Consider the following 21,740-nt stretch of genomic DNA (forward strand, 5'->3'; position numbering starts at 1 on the left):
TATTAATGCTGGAATTCCATAGATCAGAAACAATAATCATAATGAAGTGATTACTGCCTTTGATAACATTGAGTGTACAATAGATAAATCAAACCATTTTGAATGAGTATTAGGAAAAATGGATCTTGAACAGATCTGCAGTGTGTGTGCATGTAAACCTTCCAAAGCAACCATCACAAGATGGAAGGGAGGGTTATGCTGAATTGCTGGCAGTTTTGCATGCTTACACTTGGTGTTTTATGTCCCTATTCATATTTGGCCAGTATTTATAGCTTCATGCCTTCTTTCTCAATATACCTGGAATTGCAATTGCAATGTCTCTTCAGAACTTTGTTGAAATTATCACTGTTGTCCTATAACAAAGATCCTTTATTATATGACAGTTCCGTTTCATTGCCTTATGAAGGGTTTGAACTCTGGTTTTTGTCTGGTTTCTGGCCAGGCAAACAGGGTCATCCTTTCACTTTTGTTAAAATTGAGTTTGTTGGTTATGCTAGTCTCTTAACTGCGATTGGAGGTGTTTCTACCATCTCTAATAGGAATAAGTCTTGCTCCAATTTATCTTTCTTCTGGTAACTGGCAGTCAACTAAGGGCATCTGTATTTCTATGTTTTTCCTTCATTTATATACTATTATGTGCTTGTATGAACTTAGCCAAGTTATTTCAACTTAGCACTCTAGGTAAAATTATGACAGGCATTCATTCATCTGTCTGGTTCTAACAACCCCAATAAAGGTTTGTCATCTGTCTACATCCACAGTTTTCCCATGAGTGAAATCATGCAACTTTTTGATGCCTATTATGATTGCAAATGCTCAAATGCTTTCCTGTCAATCTCAACTAAAATCCATTCCAAAGCTAATAATTTGTGGGTGGAATGCTATTGGTATTTCTCCATTAGGCATTCAATGACAGAACTGGGACCCTATGGGAATATGTAGCAGGTCAAAATCAGGAATTTGTTTGAATCATAATAGTGAAATTAATGAAAGTGATTAATGATTTCACTTTGTTAAATGCATGTTCATGACCCCATGTCCATTTTGTTGTTTGATCCAACAAGCAATGTAATGGGTCTCCCACTGTTTCTTTCCTTGGTAAGAACCAATTGCATTAATTCAACAGTTCTAGAAAAAGATTGTAATTGTTTATTTGATGGACTTGGTGTCTTTTGCATTGCTTCTACAACCTCCTGTAATAGATTTATTCCTTCCATGTCTGTCCAGTAAACCAAAAGATGTCACATTGGGCATTCCAAAGATACATTTTTGTTGCTTGATATAAAGTCTCACTTCCTTGAACCATTACAGGATTTGAAGTCGTTGATAACTGCTGGTTTGAGCTACCAATGGCAAAAATATCATTGAAGTATGGAATCACACCGTCTAAATCAGGGGTGTCCAACCCATGGCACGCGGGCCGCATGCGGCCCAAGGCAAGTTCCAATGCGGCCTAATAAACATGTAAACAAAACCGACAAATTTATTTATTTATTATTTATTTAAACGGCATAAACTCGAAAAAGAAGTTTCACAAAGTTTATACATATTTTATTTTTGAGTGGAAAGGAAATATTTTCAAATACTTGGAAATGTGTGAATGAGGAAAAAATACTAAATAAGCTGGACTTGTGACTCAAAAATTATATTCCCAAATTCGGGGAAAGGAGAGAAAGGCCAAAAGATATAAAGTAGTGAGAAAGGTTAAATAGATCTTCTGTTATGCAAATATTGACCCTTAATTTTCCAACCTTATTCACTTTATCTTTTGTCCTTTCTCTCTTTTCCCCTCATTTGGGTTTCTAATCCTTGAGTCCCAACTCCAGCTTTATTTAGTATTCCTTCCAGCATTGCAAGATTTGGCTACTTTGCACCAAATTTGCTACCCTTTTGTTACTTTGGTGTAAAAAATATCAATTGGTGCATTGGCTACTTTTTGGGCTACATATTATTTATAAATATATTAGTTGAATAAAAATGCACTTTAAAATGGTGTTTCGTTGTTTTTTATTAGAGACCCAAATAAAACAAATATTTGTGTTTTTCAAACAAATTTTTGTTTGTCGCCTTTACAATATATGAATTTATCTATTTCTAAGTATAAATTGAAAGTGTCTGTAGAAGTAATTTTTTAAAATATTCTTTTTCATGATTAAGTTTTAATAGTTATTACTATAATCTAGATATGTTAATCTTAAATATACATGTATATTTAAGGATTGAGTTACAAGTATATATAATATATTAATACTTGTGGCCCAAAACTCCAAGACTTCTTCCAATGTGGTCCAGAGAAACAAAAAAGTTGGACACCCCTGGTCTAAACCATTTAGAAAACACTGAATGAAAGATGTCTTGAAAGATTGAAAAATATCCTAATTTCAAACTACCAGTAATTAACCTTGAAGGTCATTTTGTGTTTGGCAATCTTGCTGTCTTGTCATCTATTCTCAACTGTCGGTATGCCTGTGCCACATTTAACTTGGCAAAGCACTCAGCTTGTCCTATCAAGCCTATCAGATGATTTATCACTGGAATTGGCTGAGTCAAAGGATGTGCTACTTTATTTAAGATTAATTTTTAATCAGCACAAATGCTGATAGAGCCATCAGGTTTCACTACAGATGCAATGAGTGTTGTCCATTCTGGTTTGTCAGTCAGTTCCAAAATATCCTGTTGTATCCATTTGTCTATTTTAGGGCATATTCTTAGTGGCACATGCTGTATGAATTGCAGCTGAATTGCAATTGGGTCTTGTATGTTACATATCCAACTCATCCCTAAAAAGTTCCTTAAATTCAACCATTGAACGAATGGTCTCAATGACATGGTTGGTGGATAGATATTGCAATAATGGGAATTCACCATGTCATGGTGAATTCCCATTATTGCAATATCTATCCACATGTAGCATCCTGCCACATAAACCAGCATCCTCGTAATGCTTCAAGTGGAGTTAGTGGCAGAATCTTACTCTCCCAGATTTTGAGGGATGTTGATTCTGAAAAGATAGTATAAAAGCTGCCTGAATCTACTTGGAACTTTATCTTATATCCATTCACTTTTATTAGGGTCATTACTTCTGGTTTTTGACTTTAACACTACAAAGTTGAAACATGGTCCTTGGCAATATCTGGTTCAGTTGAGTCAATGATCAAAAAAGTGACTGACTTCTGGCTTGTTCTTGAATGATACAACAATGAATGTGTCCCTTCTTACAGTATTCAAAACATATATAGTTTTGGAATGGGACTCATGTTACCCCTTACAGTCTTTACAAACATGTTGTCTTCTTAATTCATATGCCTCTATGTCCTTATTTACTACAATTTGTTGAATGCTTGTCTAAGACAACTAAGCTTATTAATAGGACATATTGCATTTACATATTAAAGTAATTAACAATGAAGTAATTGTATGTCATGATAACAACTATATATTATTGTTGGGTAATTTTTTGTTATATATTTTTAAAGTTTTATAAATTTTTATTTTAGTGCCATGCTTTTGTAAACCTGCTGAGGGACCTGAAGGTCCAAAACACAAAGAAAGGGTGTACAGATATAATACAAGGTGAAAATAAAGATATAAACATTGTTTGTTCCTCTGAATAAGTTTTTTCCTTGGTTGCAAAAACCAAAACAACAGTGCAATACGTCCTATTAATAAGCTTAGTCCTCGTAGACAAACATTCAACAAATCTTGTCTTCTTCCTTCATATACATAAACAGAAACACATCTTACACTTTTCCAGCAACTAAATTCAATCAAAAAACAAACATTTTCAACCTGACTGATAAGCCTTCATAAGCTTACAAAATAAAATTTAAATAAACTTCCTTTTCTAATCATTTTTGTTTATGGACAAGGGAGTTCTTAAACAAAAATCATCTGTCTTCTTCATAAACAAATGTCTGTCTTCTTTGTAGGTTGTTTTATAAGTCTGATATCATCACTATTCATCATGCCTGTTTGTAGATAAATTTCTTTTGTAAACTTTGCATCTGTTTCTGCAGCAAATGATTAACCCTTAAAGAAATTCAAGAGGACTTTCCTCATTGCAAAAAAACTAGTGTTGATGAGACAACTCTAAGTCCACATACAAAGTGATCACACAATATGTCATCTAGTTAACTTTTGAACTTACAATATTCATCTTGTTTCCCTAATTTGGTTACAAACATTGAAATGGATTCTCCTACCTGTTGATTTTTGCAGTAGAACTTACCCAACCTTGTGATCTGGAACAGTTGGGGGTATAAAATGTGTTAGGAAAGTGCCCTTCAACTCTTCTTATGGCTTTTATTCCAGCAACTTTGGTGAGACTAGAAATCCTAAATTGTTTGTCTTTGCCACAAATCTAGATTAAAACAGATTGTTTCTGGTTCTCATCCTGCATGTCAGCAGTGAGCTATGCCTCAACTCTTTTACACAGGCTATTATGACAGGTAATTGATGTCCAACAGTTTTTATGTGGCCAATATTTGCCATGTCACTCTGTCTTTGGACATGCGGTTGTTGAATTAGATAATTCCTTATTGTCTTGTATCTTGTCTGAATTCCATCTTCATTGCCAAATTTAGTATATTGACTGAGCTAATGTGATACAGATTTGATTAATTCAAGGTTTATTCTGTGAAAGCTTACACATCTTACTCAGACCATTATTGTAAGTTAACTAGCTGCATGATTTTACAAGTACATATGAATTCTCTGCTAGAGATGTCCTATTCAGCCCTCAATATACATTACAATAATTAAAATCTATATATACAAAATTGCTTGTCCTGACTGACTGACTCATTCACTGATTCATCATCGCCCAGAGCAAACCGCTGAACCTAGAGGTGAAATTTGGTACACAATTAGGATACATCATGAAAACGCTCACTAAGAAGGGATTTTTTGAAATTCCCCCGCAGGGGGAGAGGGAGAGGATTAAGTCTTAACCGGAAGAACAGCTTCTACTGAAATATTTTAGATGCGATTTTTTGTTACATTTAGTCTTCATTAAGTACTTAAGTGTATTAAATTAATAACATTTCAAACATTGTTATAAATATTTTTATATATTTCGAATTTTTAACCAAATGTTAGAACCTTTTTAAATTATAGAACGATTGTAAACGTTCCAGAAAATTGATCAAATTCAAAATAGTTTGTTTGATTCTCAGCAATTCTCATCATTCTCGACAGTAAGTGTTATATAACAATTACTATGGTTGTTGAAATACTGTATATAAATGGGGTTTGCTTGCAAAACCTCCGTGGGCAAAGTTGTGGGTAACAGCTAGTTAAGAAATAAATGTGAAATATCTATTTTAATTCTAGTGAAAATCAATGAAGTGGATACATAACCAAGTGAGTATCAAAGTGGAATCAATTCTGAATTACAAAATTGTCAATCATAATTTGTATCAGTTGTTACTAAATCTTAACAATGGACAATTGAGACAAGTGTTATCAAAATCATAATTTTTAGTTGTTATATTAATATTACTATAGTCATCTTGCAGAATTGTGTTTGGATCCTTTCAAGTTTACATTTCAACATGAATGACCACTAGAAACCCAGATAAAAGTAGACCTCATTTATCACTTTTTAATTATATCTAGCATATGGAGAGAAGAAATAGAGAGATCTAAGTATTGAAAAATATGAAGTTATTATAATCTTACTAGTGTGTCATCTTTAATTTTAAAAGAAATATAGTAAATACATAATTTCCAGTGAGAGAAGAACAAAATTTGTAGGGCTGTCAAAATTTATTAAATATGATCTCCCTAAATTTTAGTTTTGACAAGTAAGACAGTGGAAAAATTATTCATTTATTCTTTTATACATGTATATTTAACATTTTAGAAAACTGCTATAAATTTTGTGAAAAGTATAAATTATTGTGAAAGAAATTATGAAATTTAATTTACCTTGCCAGTTAAGTTTTTGAATGAACTACATAAAATTCATATTTTCATTATAATTATGATTTATTTGTTGTCCTGACACATCTTAAAAATTGATCTTTTTTTAATTTAATATAATTTGTATATATTATAAATTAAATATTTATTGACATAATAATTTTATTATTATTATTATTATTATTATTCTTTATTTGGTATATATAAAATCCAAGTTTGATGTAATTCAGTAGTACATGTCGAAGTAATACAAATTGAACATTCGGTTGATTCCTAGCTAATATATACAATTAGAAATTGAATATTTAAAATTATCCTTTCTCATTTATGATCTTTATTGACAACAAGGAGTTTGAATGACATAAAAGTAATCATTTGATTATTGTATCCTGCAAAAATTATTAGCAAAGATATTTCAAATTATTATTGTAAATTCTGTAAAGCAATAATTAATTAGAATCATTACATTACTCAATTTTATGGGAATTTTATTCAGTTATGCAATGTGTAGGAAAATATAAAATATATTTCTTTGATTAAACTTTGGGATTCAAATAAATTGTGGGGAATGAAGATGCTGTTAAAAATAAACCTAAGGTTGAAACACATGAGTAACATATTGAAGTACTATAGAGTAGAAAAGCACTTTAGAGTGATAGGTAAGNTACAGTAGAGCGTCGTTTATCCGAATCAATTGGGGACTGGGGTTGTTCGGATAACTTATTTTTCGGATAACCAATTATGTACGAAAAAATATATTAATTTATCCCGTGTTGAAATTTTTCTCCGTTGCGTGTCGCTTCGCGTTGAATTTTCGTCGATGTTAAGCCTAACAAAGACTATTGTATCATTAAAAATTATTTTTTTATTTTGTACAAACAAAATAAATTTATTGAAAAATATAAAAACAATAAAAAATTATACTTCAGAAGTTAATTTAGTATCAAAAACGTAAAATATTTGAGTGGCCCGAGACATAACCAAAGATTGCAGCGCCACAGCACTGGCAAAAATTTATATTTGCCAACTGGAATTCTTTCGGATGATTGACTTTCGGATAATCTACGCTCTACTGTATTTCAGAAAATAATGTGTTTTATTCATCTGAATATAAGATGTACTTTTTACCAATTTTGGCACTGTAAAAATGCCATGCACCTTACATTTGAGGAATTTTATCAAAACTTCTTTCAGAGATGGGATACCATTCATAGGCACTTTTGCCCTGTGTCGATTTGAATATTCTATTGTCAGCTTCCAGGAAAGAATTTTCAAGCTACACCACTTAATTCCAAATTTAACAGAATATGCTGTCAAATAACTTTTGATTGGCATTATGAAGTTCATTAAGAGCCATAAATTATTAGTTAAGATCAGTTTTGTTATGAGTCAAATATTGAAGTCATACCTGCACAAAGAAATACTAGGCTGCACAACCTCAGTCACTTGCACTGCATCAAGTCTTTGATCAATTTTAGCTTAAAATATGGCATTGAAAATATGACATTGAATCACGGAAAATACTAGAAGTTCATTCTACATAAACAAATCAGATTTGCACAGTGTTTGGATGAGTTATGATGCAAAATTTAAACTTGTGGTCATAAAACATGCCATTTTAAAATTTTTTGTTCTAAAATGAATTCCAAAAATAGAGTACACCTTATATTCAAATAAATAAAATATGTATTTTCAACTAAATTTCATTTTATTCAATATTCAATCAAATTAGCTTCAAAACAAGGAAATAATGATCCCCTAATTTTAGTTCAATCACAGCTTCTAAACCTCCAAAAAGTCAAACTATTTTCTTGTAAGTGTTTTAAGATCGATGTTTCATCATCTTTAAACTTTCTCCATAATAATTTTTATATAGAAGATAATTTCACTTACAGTAAATATTTATTTCTTAAAACATTAAAATTTGTAAATAATTGAAGAAGCCAGTTTAAAAAAAATAAATTTTTATTCTGGAATTGTTTATTACATATTTTATAGAATGATTTTTAGATTGTTTTATTTAAATTATTCTTTATTTTCCAAAATTTTTATTGGTAGATATGCCTCCATATGTATTATTAATAAGTTAAATGACACTCAGTTCAGATGTATACTTCGAATTATTTTACAAACAAAATGAATAAAGATTGTTTAATCTACAGCTCATATTTGATGGATTCTCATATGTAGATATTGTGTAATTTAGAATATTGTTAATTAATCAGAATTACTATTAATAATGATTAATCATCAAATTTTTTATTTATACTTTCCAATTTATATTTCTCTGTCTCTCAATGACTATTAACATTAACTTCTCTGCTATGATTTTGTATGTACCTAAAGATTCAAAAATTTCTAAAGTGAAAGAAAACTTTTAATTTAACTTTTCACAAATAAAAAAAAAAAAACTTTTCTAAACCAAGTGCTGCCATCTGCTCTCAAAATCCAAAAGTAATCACAGACTATTATTTTTAAACATTTAATTTTCAAGCAAAAATAATTCTGTATATTCTAAAATGATCAAAAAATAAAAAAAGTGATATGACAAAAATTCTAACAATCATGAAATTACCAGTATTTATTTGTTTACAAAGTTTAATTTGTTTTAAATTTAAATTCTTTTATGAAAGTTATTCAATAAATTGTTTTTAAACTACAATATATAATATATTTGTTAAAAAATTTGTGTATTAATCTTTTTTTAATGAACATATTGAAATTAACAATGTACAATGTAATAAACTATCTAACATTGCAACAGAAAGAACAAATGAAATCCCAAAGTTAATCTATTAAGCCATCCACTATAAACCTAATACATTCAATCCATATTTACAGGACTGTTCGTAGAATAGTTGTACAGGAACAGATTTAATTAAATTGAATATTAAATTAATGTATCATCTTAATTAAAATATTAAATCCACTAAATTAATGTTGTTAAATAAATCAATATAAAAAATTAAAAACTTCACTGTTGAATTAAATTTATTCAAGTTTGAGAGTAATTTGGGAAAACCAATTATATTTGGAAACACAGTTTAAATATAAGTGTATCTATTTATAATTTGAAACAAATTTCTAGGGAAGAACCTGAAAATAAAGTTTAACTTCTAATGTTTCACTTTGTTCTTTCTAAAGTGTGAAAATGGATGAATAAGATGCTAGAATATTGTTATATGTCTGTTCTATTTGTAAATTTCAAATCATTTTAATTGTATGAATTGTTAAAACTGACTATTAATAGTAATTAATGGATAAATTACCAATACTACCAAATATCTAGTAAAAAAAAAAACAGTGAAAGAGACACTCAGAACTGCAAAAATTGTTAACTTCATTGTATATATGATCAAAAGATATAAAAATAACTCATTAATCTTCATAAATAACTAACAACTAATGTAGAATTAATACTCTATATTTCTAAACTCTTCATATTTTTTTTGTAAGAGAAAAAAATCATTCTATGAAATTATACTTAAAAGAAAACTCAAAATAACAGCCTATTTCATAAACTTCATATCTACAAAATAAAGAAGACAAATGTGTTCCAGAAGTTTGAATAAGATATTTGGCACACTACCAAAAGATTAAGTTCGGACTTCATCTGAATCCAAATATTTTTTTTCCTGTGTCTTTAAATAGATATATAATTTTTTAAAAAATCAGGATTTATTAATTTATTAATAATACTAACTATCAATTNTTTATTCAAGTTTGAGAGTAATTTGGGAAAACCAATTATATTTGGAAACACAGTTTAAATATAAGTGTATCTATTTATAATTTGAAACAAATTTCAAAGTTAATCCAAATTTGTAAATGCAAAGATATTTTAACATTAAATTTTATTCTTCTATAGAGTATAGGATTATACTTTATACATAAATATTACATATATATATATATATATATATATATTGGGTTGTTCGGAAAGTAATTTCATTTTTTTATTACTAGAGAAATTAGATGCATTTTTACCAGCTAATTTCATTTTAAACCACATTTCCATTATATATTTTGACAGGTGACATTTAAAGGCTTATTTTAAAAAATTTTGTTTGATTCTGTATAATTTTTTTTTCACTGTCCCGTCAAATATGGAAAATTGAAAGCATCATTTTCAGCATATTTTGCTATTTTATTACCAAAAAATCAAAATGTTGTTTGAGCAAAACAAAAATTGTGGTACATGTATGGAGAAGATGTGTTGAGAGAAAGAAAGTGCCAAAACTGGTTTACAAAATTTCATTCTGGCAATTTCAATATTAAAGATGCACCACATTTTGGATGGCCAATTGAAGCCAATGAAAACAAAATAAAAGTACTGATTGAAGCAAACTGCTGAGTAACAAGATGTGAAATCACTAAGAGATTAAATTCATCAAATTGAACCATTTATGATTACTTAGAACAAATTGGTTTCGTTTCAAAGCTCAATATATAGGTTTCACATGTTCTTAAAGAAAGATGCTCTCTTTGCTGGGATTTTAAGGAAATTTTTTTCTTTGAGCTTTTACCAGACAATTTAACAATTGATTTGAAAGTGTACTGCCATCGAGTAAACAAATTGAGTAATATCATCAAACAGAAAAGGCGGCCAGAATTGATCAACAAAACAGGTGTAAAACACAAAGAAAGGGTGTACAGATATAATACAAGGTGAAAATAAAGATATAAACATTGTTTGTTCCTCTGAATAAGTTTTTTCCTTGGTTGCAAAAACCAAAACAACAGTGCAATACGTCCTATTAATAAGCTTAGTCCTCGTAGACAAACATTCAACAAATCTTGTCTTCTTCCTTCATATACATAAACAGAAACACATCTTACACTTTTCCAGCAACTAAATTCAATCAAAAAACAAACATTTTCAACCTGACTGATAAGCCTTCATAAGCTTACAAAATAAAATTTAAATAAACTTCCTTTTCTAATCATTTTTGTTTATGGACAAGGGAGTTCTTAAACAAAAATCATCTGTCTTCTTCATAAACAAATGTCTGTCTTCTTTGTAGGTTGTTTTATAAGTCTGATATCATCACTATTCATCATGCCTGTTTGTAGATAAATTTCTTTTGTAAACTTTGCATCTGTTTCTGCAGCAAATGATTAACCCTTAAAGAAATTCAAGAGGACTTTCCTCATTGCAAAAAAACTAGTGTTGATGAGACAACTCTAAGTCCACATACAAAGTGATCACACAATATGTCATCTAGTTAACTTTTGAACTTACAATATTCATCTTGTTTCCCTAATTTGGTTACAAACATTGAAATGGATTCTCCTACCTGTTGATTTTTGCAGTAGAACTTACCCAACCTTGTGATCTGGAACAGTTGGGGGTATAAAATGTGTTAGGAAAGTGCCCTTCAACTCTTCTTATGGCTTTTATTCCAGCAACTTTGGTGAGACTAGAAATCCTAAATTGTTTGTCTTTGCCACAAATCTAGATTAAAACAGATTGTTTCTGGTTCTCATCCTGCATGTCAGCAGTGAGCTATGCCTCAACTCTTTTACACAGGCTATTATGACAGGTAATTGATGTCCAACAGTTTTTATGTGGCCAATATTTGCCATGTCACTCTGTCTTTGGACATGCGGTTGTTGAATTAGATAATTCCTTATTGTCTTGTATCTTGTCTGAATTCNTTTACCACGATAATGTCAAATTTCACACAAGTTTGGTAACTCACCAGAAACTGTTACAGCTTAGATGGGATGTGCTATCACACCAACCATATTCGCCAGATCGTGCACACTCAGATTATTACTTGTTCCGGTCTTTACAAAATTTTTTAAACTGTAAGATGTTTACTTGAAACGAAAATGTCAAAAATTACTTGGATCCATTTTTTGTAAGCAAACATCAAAACTTTTATAAATGTAGAACCATGCTACTACAGAAATGATGGCAACAGATATTTGACCAAAATGATCAATATATAATTCAATAAAACATTTATTTATTATTGAATTATATATTGACCATTTTGGTCAAATACCTGTTGCCATCATTTCTGTAGTAGCATGATTCTACGTTTATAAAAAATATTATGTTTTTTGCCATGGGAAAAAAAACAAAGTTACTTTCTGAACAACCCAATATGATATGTCAGCAGCACCTGCAAACTATAAAAAAGGAGGGAGCACAAGGTAAGAAAAAGGGCATTGTACATACATTATATAAAATATACAGTACACAAACACACAGGTATCTCTTGATTAATGCAGTTAATAAATTCCTCAATGCTACTGCATATATCAAAATCGCATTAATCAATACAGTGACACTTTGGTACTCAACTCAACAGAACAATCAACACCACCCACTAGAACAAATTTTTGGTTACTAACAAATATTTTTATTTTTTCATCAGTTCAACAGTTGTGATAAAAATTAGCAATTAATTTTAAAATAAAATGAAACCTTAGAGCTCCTTTGAGGATTAAGAAAAGGGCAACCCGAAGACAAAGTGAAGGCACGTGCCCTAATGTAAGAGCATCCCTGATCAGTAGGAGCACTACAGAAAAATGAAAATTTGAAAATATATAAATTTCATACAAATTATTATTACAACAATTGAATTGTATATATTTACAGATAACAATGAAATATTTTATGAACATTTATTATTTGAAACCAAAACAATAAAATTCTAACAGAAACCAAAGAAATTTGTTTATGAAATTTATCTTAAAACTAGCAGACCCCGCCACGCGTTGTTGTGGCTCAAAATGTATCTATTATAAATGTATAACACTTCCCCCGTGGGGGGTAATTTTTCAAAAAACCCCTTCTTAGTGTACATTCTCTTGATGTACCCTATTAAAACACAATCAAAAATGCAAAAAACTGCATCTAAAATAGTATAATAGAAGCCAAGTTCTTCACGGTAAGCCTTAAACCTGTCCCTCTTCCCCGCGGGGGGAATATTGAAAAATCCCTTTTTAGTGTTCATTCTGTTGACATACCCTATTAAAACGCAATCAAAAACGCAAAAAACCGCATCTAAAATTGTATAAATAGAAGCAGAGTTCTTTACGGTAAGCCTTAATCCTCTCCTTTTCCCCAGTGGGGAAAATTTCGACATGTATATTATATAAAAACATGTGCGTATTCGAATACAACATTGTGTCAAAATTTCAAAGGAATTGGTAGGAACAAACAAACATTATATTTTTATTTATATAGATAGATAGAAGATGATCTGCTTTAGTTCATCCTCACAGAAAAGCATAATGCCTCACAGAAAAGCAAACTTAAGTTGTCATACTTGTAGCATTATCTGTTGAACATAAAAGCCTTAACCCTAGATGATATCTTTTAATTTATATGAATGTTAATGGAATAATATACAGCCTATGTCCACCCTGAAGTTCCATTCTAAACATTGGTGAAAGAATTTTTGAAATCGGATGAGAAGTTTCGGAGATTACCCCTACATCCAAACTTACAAATATTACCTCTTTATAATATTAGTATAGATTGAAGATTTTATTAAATAAATGTGTTAAGAATATTGTTGATTTGTAAGATTATACCAGCAGAAAGTGGTCATCTTAAATAATGCTTATATTTAATGCAAAATTCTAAATTATTTACTTACATAAAAAATATAAATTAGATACACTATAAAAATAAAGAATTTTTCTTCATGCAGTTAAGTAATTCATTATACAGTAATACCCTGAACTTACACGATAGGTGGAACTGAGCAATAACCGTGTAAGTCGAATTTGCGTAAGTCAGGGTATAATTTCACAATTTGTGTAAAATCCAAGTCAGATATATGTAACCTAATAAATGTTCTCATTAATCTTATCTCGTCTTTTGATTTGTTCACGGTTACAAGAAATCACCACAGAGTCTCTCAAGTCTCCGTAGATATAACAAACACAGAAATAAATTGTAGCTATGTGTCAATTCCATGTGACATGTCCTAACATGTAAGTTAAACAATAGTGTGGGGGGAGTGAGTAATCAAGAGTTGCGTGGCGCTCAAACAAAAGACGAATCGACAAGATTTGAAAATCGCGTAAGTCGGGGTAGCATAAGTCAAGGTACTGCTGTATTTCAAAACCTCTTAGAAAACCTTAAATAAATCTCCAGTAACTTATCATCTTAGAATGACTCACAGAAAAGCAAACTTAAGTTGTCATACTTGTAGCGTTATCTGTTGAACATAAAAGCCTTAACCCTAGATGATATCTTTTAATTTATATGAATGTTAATGGAATAATATACAGCCTATGTCCACCCTGAAGTTCCATTCTAAACATTAAATGTTTTCAATCCTCTTTCTGGATCGTCATCAGGTCAACTGTTCTAGAATCAGAATGCTTAGAACATCGTCACTATTTCAGTTTTTTTTTTAATGTTTAATTATTAAAAATGTTAGTTGTTCTAAAAGTGGTAAGTTACTGGAGATTTATTGAAGCTTCTCTAAAAGATTTTGAACTATAATTCTACTCCAGTCTGAGGAATTGTGAGTATAAGTAATTCATTCTCTTATAAATAGAAATTCTCTTATTCATATTCAAATATTTCAAATTAATGTGTTCAAACACAGTATTAACTTCATTTTTAAGAAAAGAAACAAGCAAAGAGGTTAATTATCCTAGGACAGAAACAAGTTTGTTTCATGGAATATTTAACTCTACATATGAGTCTTAATTTTATTAACTGTTTTTAAATGTTTACAATATTGCTGTTCTTATCTTATATAAACTAAACAAAAAGTCAAATCTATAATAAATTGGATGGTAAATCAAAATTAAGATAAAAGTTTTAATGTCCAGCAAAAGAACAATAGAGAAGATTTTTATATTTTTCTTTACAGCTATCATCAGGTTATAGTTTCAAATTGTATAGTATTTGAATTGTTAGTATGATGTCCTTTATCTTCATCAATTCCATATAATCACAAAAATTGCTAATCTATTCAAGGAATTACAATAAGTTCCTTCAAGATAAAATATTTTCAGACTTTTAACATCTCATCTTCAAATCTAATTTAGTATTTAAACTCAAGTACATGTTCTAACCAGTATTCCAAAGCTGTTTTATCTTTAAGTATGAGTTCAAATATCAAACTTTTCATAAAGTATTACAAAAATTTTTAAATAGCATGTGGTCATCTGTTGCGGTCGCGAACTTCTTCTTGTCGCGAACTAATAGTCAACATTTCTGTAAGGCGGTAAATTGCCCGGAGCGTTAGCCGATGAACTACTTCTGGACTAGCTGCCGAGACGACCAGTCGACCCTACGCTACGTTCCACGAACTGTGATACCGCTCGTTAAAAAAAACATTGTAAGATGGAGTTAGAATTTAATCTGCTAGTTAATAAAAGTGTCATGTTTTTTACATTATGTCGGTCGATTTACTTTAATCGGTAAGTTGGGATCAACCCGACACATCAATAAAAAACTTTACACAAATCAAATATTTTAGTTTAAACAAGCATTTCAATAATTTTTAAATGGTACTTCCAAAAGAATATAAAATGATCAAGAATCATTTTAAAAGGATAGAGACATATAAAACTTAAAGCACTAAAACACAATGTTCTATTCACCATCAATAGTTCCAGACAATTGTAGCTAAATTTTATCCCTCAACACACTGGGATGTCTAGTTGTTAGGATATTGGACAAACTTAGAAACAGAGTTAGATCTGAAGATGAGATGTTAAAAATCTCAAAACAGTTTGCCTTAATGAAACTTAAAGTATGGACTCCAAGATTAGCCATTTTTGTAATGTTTGTCAACATGATGCACAGTGGTCTTTTATTTTTATGCAATCATAGTGCATATTATAAATGTTGGTGAAAGTATAGTAATTGGTTGTAATTATTTTTAATTTTTATTGTGATAAATAATAAAACAACATTTTCAATAAATTTCATTATTATTTCTGAATATTCTAAGTCACATTACTATATCTGAGAAGGAAATTTTCCCAGACCATTATAAAATTTATTTGTTTCTAAATCTGAATTCTATCATTGATAGACAATTTAACAAGATAACCACCAATTTGACAGCATATATATAGAGGGGAAAAAATATTCACATTACAATTCATTGATTAACAATTATACTTATTGTCACTATTTTTTTATAAATTTTTCAGATTTATATTCTAACTGCTTACCATATATATAATTATAATAATAAAAATTTGGACAGAAAAGTCAATTTATTTAAAAGAAGATCTTTAATGGATTTGTATATTTAATGTTAGTATTTAATAATTACATCAAATTCTTAATAGAATTTGATGTAATTATTAAATACTAACATTAAACATACAAATTTGAATTTGATATTAATTAGTTTATATAGTAATTCAAAACCTAACATTACATTAAAGAAAAGATTCTGCTCCTCTCATTACTGACATTTTCATATCATTGTAAAACTTGTTTCTAATAAAATATTTATCATTTACTTATTTTATTTTAATTACAGGTGATGTTGCTAAGACAATAATTGCCACTCCCAGTACAATAAACAATTAAAACAAATTCTATTAAAACAGTTGATACACTGTATAGCAAGTAGATGCAAATAAATACATTTGATTAAAAAACAGTAAAATGTATAAAATTAAATATTTTTTACAGGAGGATTGCTTTAAAAAGCTGGAGAATATGTTTAAAAACTCAATTATACAACCAATTTATAAGTCTGTCTAAGGCAGACTTACAAAACTGAATTGAAAATGCTTGTCAGATAACCAATCCTTGACTAGAATAGTTTGTTTGTTATATAATTAAATTTTTAAGTAGAATTTTACATATCAGGTTGTAAAGGTAAAATTTAGACATTTCAAAAAATCTTTATTGACAATTAACTCAACAATGATTACAGTTTAGCCTGATAGGTAATCAGCATGAATATCAATCACATCTTGCTAACTTTACTGCAAACTTTCAATCCCTCGAGCATAGAATGACTGGGGTTTTTCTGTGAGCATTATTCTCACATAGGTATTGTCATTGAACTGTATATTGGCAATATGGTTCTGTAGAGTGCAAAACAGGGGGTAGTCAGTTGGCACCAAGTCTGGGATATCAAATGGCTGAGCCAGAACCTCCCAGTCCAGACTGGTCAACTTCTCTACAGTCATCTTTGCTCTGTGTGCTCTGCTTTATGGTGGTATTCAACTTTGTCAATTTTTTGAGTGTATGAGAATGCTCAAGTTGTGCTAATTCTCTGGTGATAATATGTGGATCATCATTGGTGGAACTGATGCCTGGATGGAGTTCATGTAGAAGCAAGAAATCTCCATCCTTGAATTTCTTGAACCAATTGTAGCAGTTTGGCCTGTTGACTGTCTCTGTCAAATACCTTGCAGATGAGAGCCTTCATTGCCTTTAATTAGTGTTACCACCCATCCGGTTTCCACCCAGACAGTCCGGGAATTGACTCACTGTCCGGGTGAACTATTAATTTTCTCTGGGAATTTCTTAGTGTGAAATTATGATGAAACAAAGTTCTTGCAAATATTTTTTTTCAAATTTACACTATTTTAACAGCGAAAGAACTCACAATCATTGAAACTCATCTGCAATTCTGCCATGTTAGCCTGTGTTTACGCCAATGTGTGGCACGCAACCTGTCAACCTTTTTTTTTTTTTCTTTTTTTCATGTACAATCATACACGTCTCCAATATCCAATAGAGCTAAGTCATCTGTACCTGTTCTTTCTTAATTTAGAGTTACTTACGTTACTCCTACGCAAGTCCCTAACTGTAACTGATTTAGAACCAGTATGCACGTTATTCTTTGCATTGTAAAATGACATTGTGCATGTGTCAGGAATTTCTGTTCGAACAAACCTGACCTGCCGTCCGGGTCAGCGATTTTGAAAAGGTAGCAACACTACCTTTAATCACTTTTGAAGTGATAGAGTAGCAGCATGCAAATGTGTTCTTTTGAAAATTTCATATTGTCAGACATTGCTGATGTGTCTATTTCCAATGAAATGTGATGAAATGCCCCTTAGTTACTGTAGTCATATATTCATATTGAACATTCTAGAACATTTTTTGTTCCCCAGTCATTTCTAGAAAATATCAAAATGTCTAAATTTCACATTTACAACCTGATATATGGTATTCTAGGGGTACAACATGTTCTTAATATTGTTGACAAATTTATAAAAATGAAAAAGGATTTAATCATGGTAATAAAATGGCAAAAAGGAGCATAAAGGCATAAAGACTTTCTAGTCTTTACAAACATAATTCTTAAATAAGTTTCACAAATTTCACAAACCTTTTTATACATTTTCTAGCAGTTTCTGCTAGAAAATGTGTAAAAAGGTTCTGTGAAACTTATTTAAAGAAGTTCTAGCTTTCCGTGCATGGAATCATAATTCTTAAGTTAGAGTAATGTGAAGAGAGCAATCCATTAAAATACCTATATGTATACAATTGATCAAAATAGGTTATACATTTAAAAAAGGTCAGGGAGATTAAAGCAGATATACACAACATTGGGGAATTACTAAAGGCAAATGGGATAATTTGTTAAGTAAGAAGTATATTTTAGATTTAAAGTACAGTAATACCTCAACTTACGCAAACCTGGAGTTACGCAATTTTCAAATCTCGTCGATTTGTCTTTTGTTTGAGCGCCACGCAGCCCTCGATTACTCACCCCCCCACACTATTGTACGGCTTACATGTTCGGATGTGTCACGCGGAATCCACACATAGCTACGATTTATTTTGTATTATTTATTTCTGTGTTTGTTATATCTATGGAGACTCGAGAGACTCTACTACATCATCCAAACGAAGTAGAACTAATTCTTCCGCATCAAACAAGAAAAGAAAAACTATCTTTGGAATGTAAAGTTAACATTGGGTATGATCGTAAAGTCGAACGAGTTAAACGAGAATGACGCTATCGTTATTCCTATTTCGTTAGATTTTTTGAACATTTCGTTACTAACGCGTTTAACTCGTTTGACTTTACGAATGTACCCATTAATAAAGACTTCGATACAAAAATGAAAATTTGTGAATTGGCAAAGAAGTTTGATCTACCGGAATTGTCGGTCAGAATAATTATAAAAGGCAAAGAAAAAATTCTGGAAGCTGTGAAAAATGCTCAATCTTTAAATTGAAGCATCATTCGTAAATGTCACAGTATTATCGCTGAGATGGAAACAATGTTAAAATTATGGCATAACAATCAAGTAAATGTGAAAAATTGTAAAATAATATAGGCCTAATTTGTTATATATATGTATTATCTAAGATTTTATTAAACATTTTTTTCTAAATTATTGTTTTCTTTAGTCTCCGGGCCCAATTAAAAATTATTTGTATATTATACCCTGACTTACGCGAATTCGACTTACGCAGTTACCGCTTGGTCCCACCTATCGCATAAGTTCGGGGTATTACTGTATACAATGATAAGACATAAAACATAATAATGATAGAGGTTAGAAATTTCAGTATTCAGATTTTCTCAAAAGAGATGGAGATGCAGAAGCCTACACAGGTAAAGCATAATTGATTAGAGGCTGAATGTCAGTGAAGAATGTTGGGCAGAGGGTATTTTTAACAATTGTTTTAAAATTGCATCATATCTTTCCACAGAGACTAGAAATTTTTAAAATTAAATTATCAATATGTAGACTAAAGGTGAGTTTAGTCAAATGTCAATGTAAATGTAAACTATGGATGTGAGTAATTTCTACACAGTAATTGACTCATAAATTTAATTTTTAATAGTAATTATTATTCAGTATTCATGATAGTAAAATTTTATGTAGTTTTTACAGTATAATTAGTTTTGTCAAACATGCTATAAAATCTTACATGATGTGATGGTATGATTTCTCTTTATCAGAAAGATATATTCAGTTAAATTATAACATTAATAAAAATTAAGAAATAACTTTATATTTTTGTTAAATTTATCTTTTTCAAAAATGAAAGTTTATGTTAAAAATCAATATATTTAGATAGCATTATTTATCAAATAATCATTTGATGTAGAACAAAAAACTACATTAATTTAAAAACAAGACCAAAACTAAAGCAAAAATTAAAATTACTAAAATGTTTTTTATTTTTCAGTTTTTATTTCACTCAGGTGTTTTACTACTTTCACTCTTTTTAACAAACTTTATGATACACTTTAATTTTATGCCTGACTTATCAAAACACCTGTTAAGTTCCTTAAATAACCTAAGAATAGCTATAGCGCTTTGAAAAAAAATGAGAGTTTTTTTAGAAATTTTCATGTTGCCCAGAAAGGTTAAATTACAGTTTACAGTTGGATTACATATTAAAAGTATTTACTTTAGAATAAATTTCAATAAAGTTTAATCTATGTAAACATTAAAAAAAATGTTTCTTCACTTGTCAATTTGTTTCTTTATTAAAACATTTCTGTAAAATGATATTTTATATATAATTTTATGTTTTTAATACAACAAAGAACTTTTTTAAAAATTTATTTTTACTATTGACCTATTTTATACTTCATCTCTATAAATAGAGCAAAATGAATAAAACTGTTTAATTTTAATTTAGCATTTTTTATTTTTAACCTTCAAAATTACACACACTAATCTTTCATAAAAGAATGCTCTTTAACATTTGGGATGTCTCAGTCAATAGTGATTTCCAATTAATTCTAAACTTTAAACTGAATCATCATAATAACAAACAAATATACCTTAGTTTTATAGCAAGAAATGTTAACCTTCACTGCAAATGTTTCCAACCTAATTGGATAGGTTCTCATCAGGCACAAATAGAAAAACTACAAGATTAAAAAGAACATATTTTGAAATAAGCAAATTTAAAATTCAAAATATAGAATGTTTCCCTGGAATAAACTTGCTTTAAATATTTATGTAAAAAAAGCCCATTTGAAATAGGTATAGATTATGCAATGGAAAAACTTATAAAACTTATCTGCTGATTTTGCAATTTACACTTTACTACTAAGTACAGTACTTGAATGTACTTAAAAAAATTTTCCTTTGAAATCAGAAATGCCATCTTCAAAAGGAACAGGATTTACACTATTATAAGTTATGCAATAGGTTTTACTTGAGCTTCAGCAATTTTTTTAAACATGCAAGTTATCTGTGTGAAAAATAAAACTCAGACCGTTTGGAAATTAATTTTCCAAATTAATCCAAATCAATCATTTTATTCTCAAGTCATATTGTAATTCAATTTTAGATTTAAATTAGGATTTTAAATGAAAACTATACTATCATAATTATTATTTGAAGAGTTTTCAATATTTGAAGAGTTAGTAATATAAATAGAAGAATTTTCTATTTATATTACTATATTATATATATTGGATACAGTCAAACCCCCTTTTATACATTTTTCAAGGAAACTGTGAAAAATACAAGAGAAAAACATACAAATAAATATCTTTTGAATTTATTTCAAAGTGAATATCACAAAAGTATAACACAACATAAATTAACACTGTATAACTGAATTTGTACATGCAATTCTTAACATAACAGTTTCAATTTATTACTTGTATAATATATTTGAAGAACACAAATAAGGAAAAGTAAACTCAGGAAGAAAGTAAGCCATGTACTTTTAAAAAATTGGTCAAATTCTGTTTGTTTCTTGTTTTTTTTTTATGGACTTGTTACATACTGATATATGTGACATCAGTTGTCTACTTCTGCCAAAATTTCATTTACTGAAATAATAAAATTATTCTAAATGTTAACACATACTGACAGCAAATAGTGGAAACAAATGAAAAACCAGAAAGTGATTTTTATTTGCTTAGCAA

The 21,740-nt window shown here is 29.5% G+C and overlaps 1 protein-coding gene across 1 annotated transcript in view; it reads right to left on the bottom strand.

Moving 5' to 3' along the window:
* LOC111639106 overlaps positions 1-21,740 on the bottom strand; it is a 135,643-nt gene that overhangs the window by 90,487 nt on the left and 23,416 nt on the right. The gene's annotated exons all lie outside the window — the stretch shown is intronic.

The sequence above is a fragment of the Centruroides sculpturatus genome, unplaced genomic scaffold (genome assembly GCF_000671375.1).
Source record: "Centruroides sculpturatus isolate CEXI.00-Female unplaced genomic scaffold, Cexi_2.0 scaffold1238, whole genome shotgun sequence".
NCBI classification, from domain to species: domain Eukaryota; kingdom Metazoa; phylum Arthropoda; class Arachnida; order Scorpiones; family Buthidae; genus Centruroides; species Centruroides sculpturatus.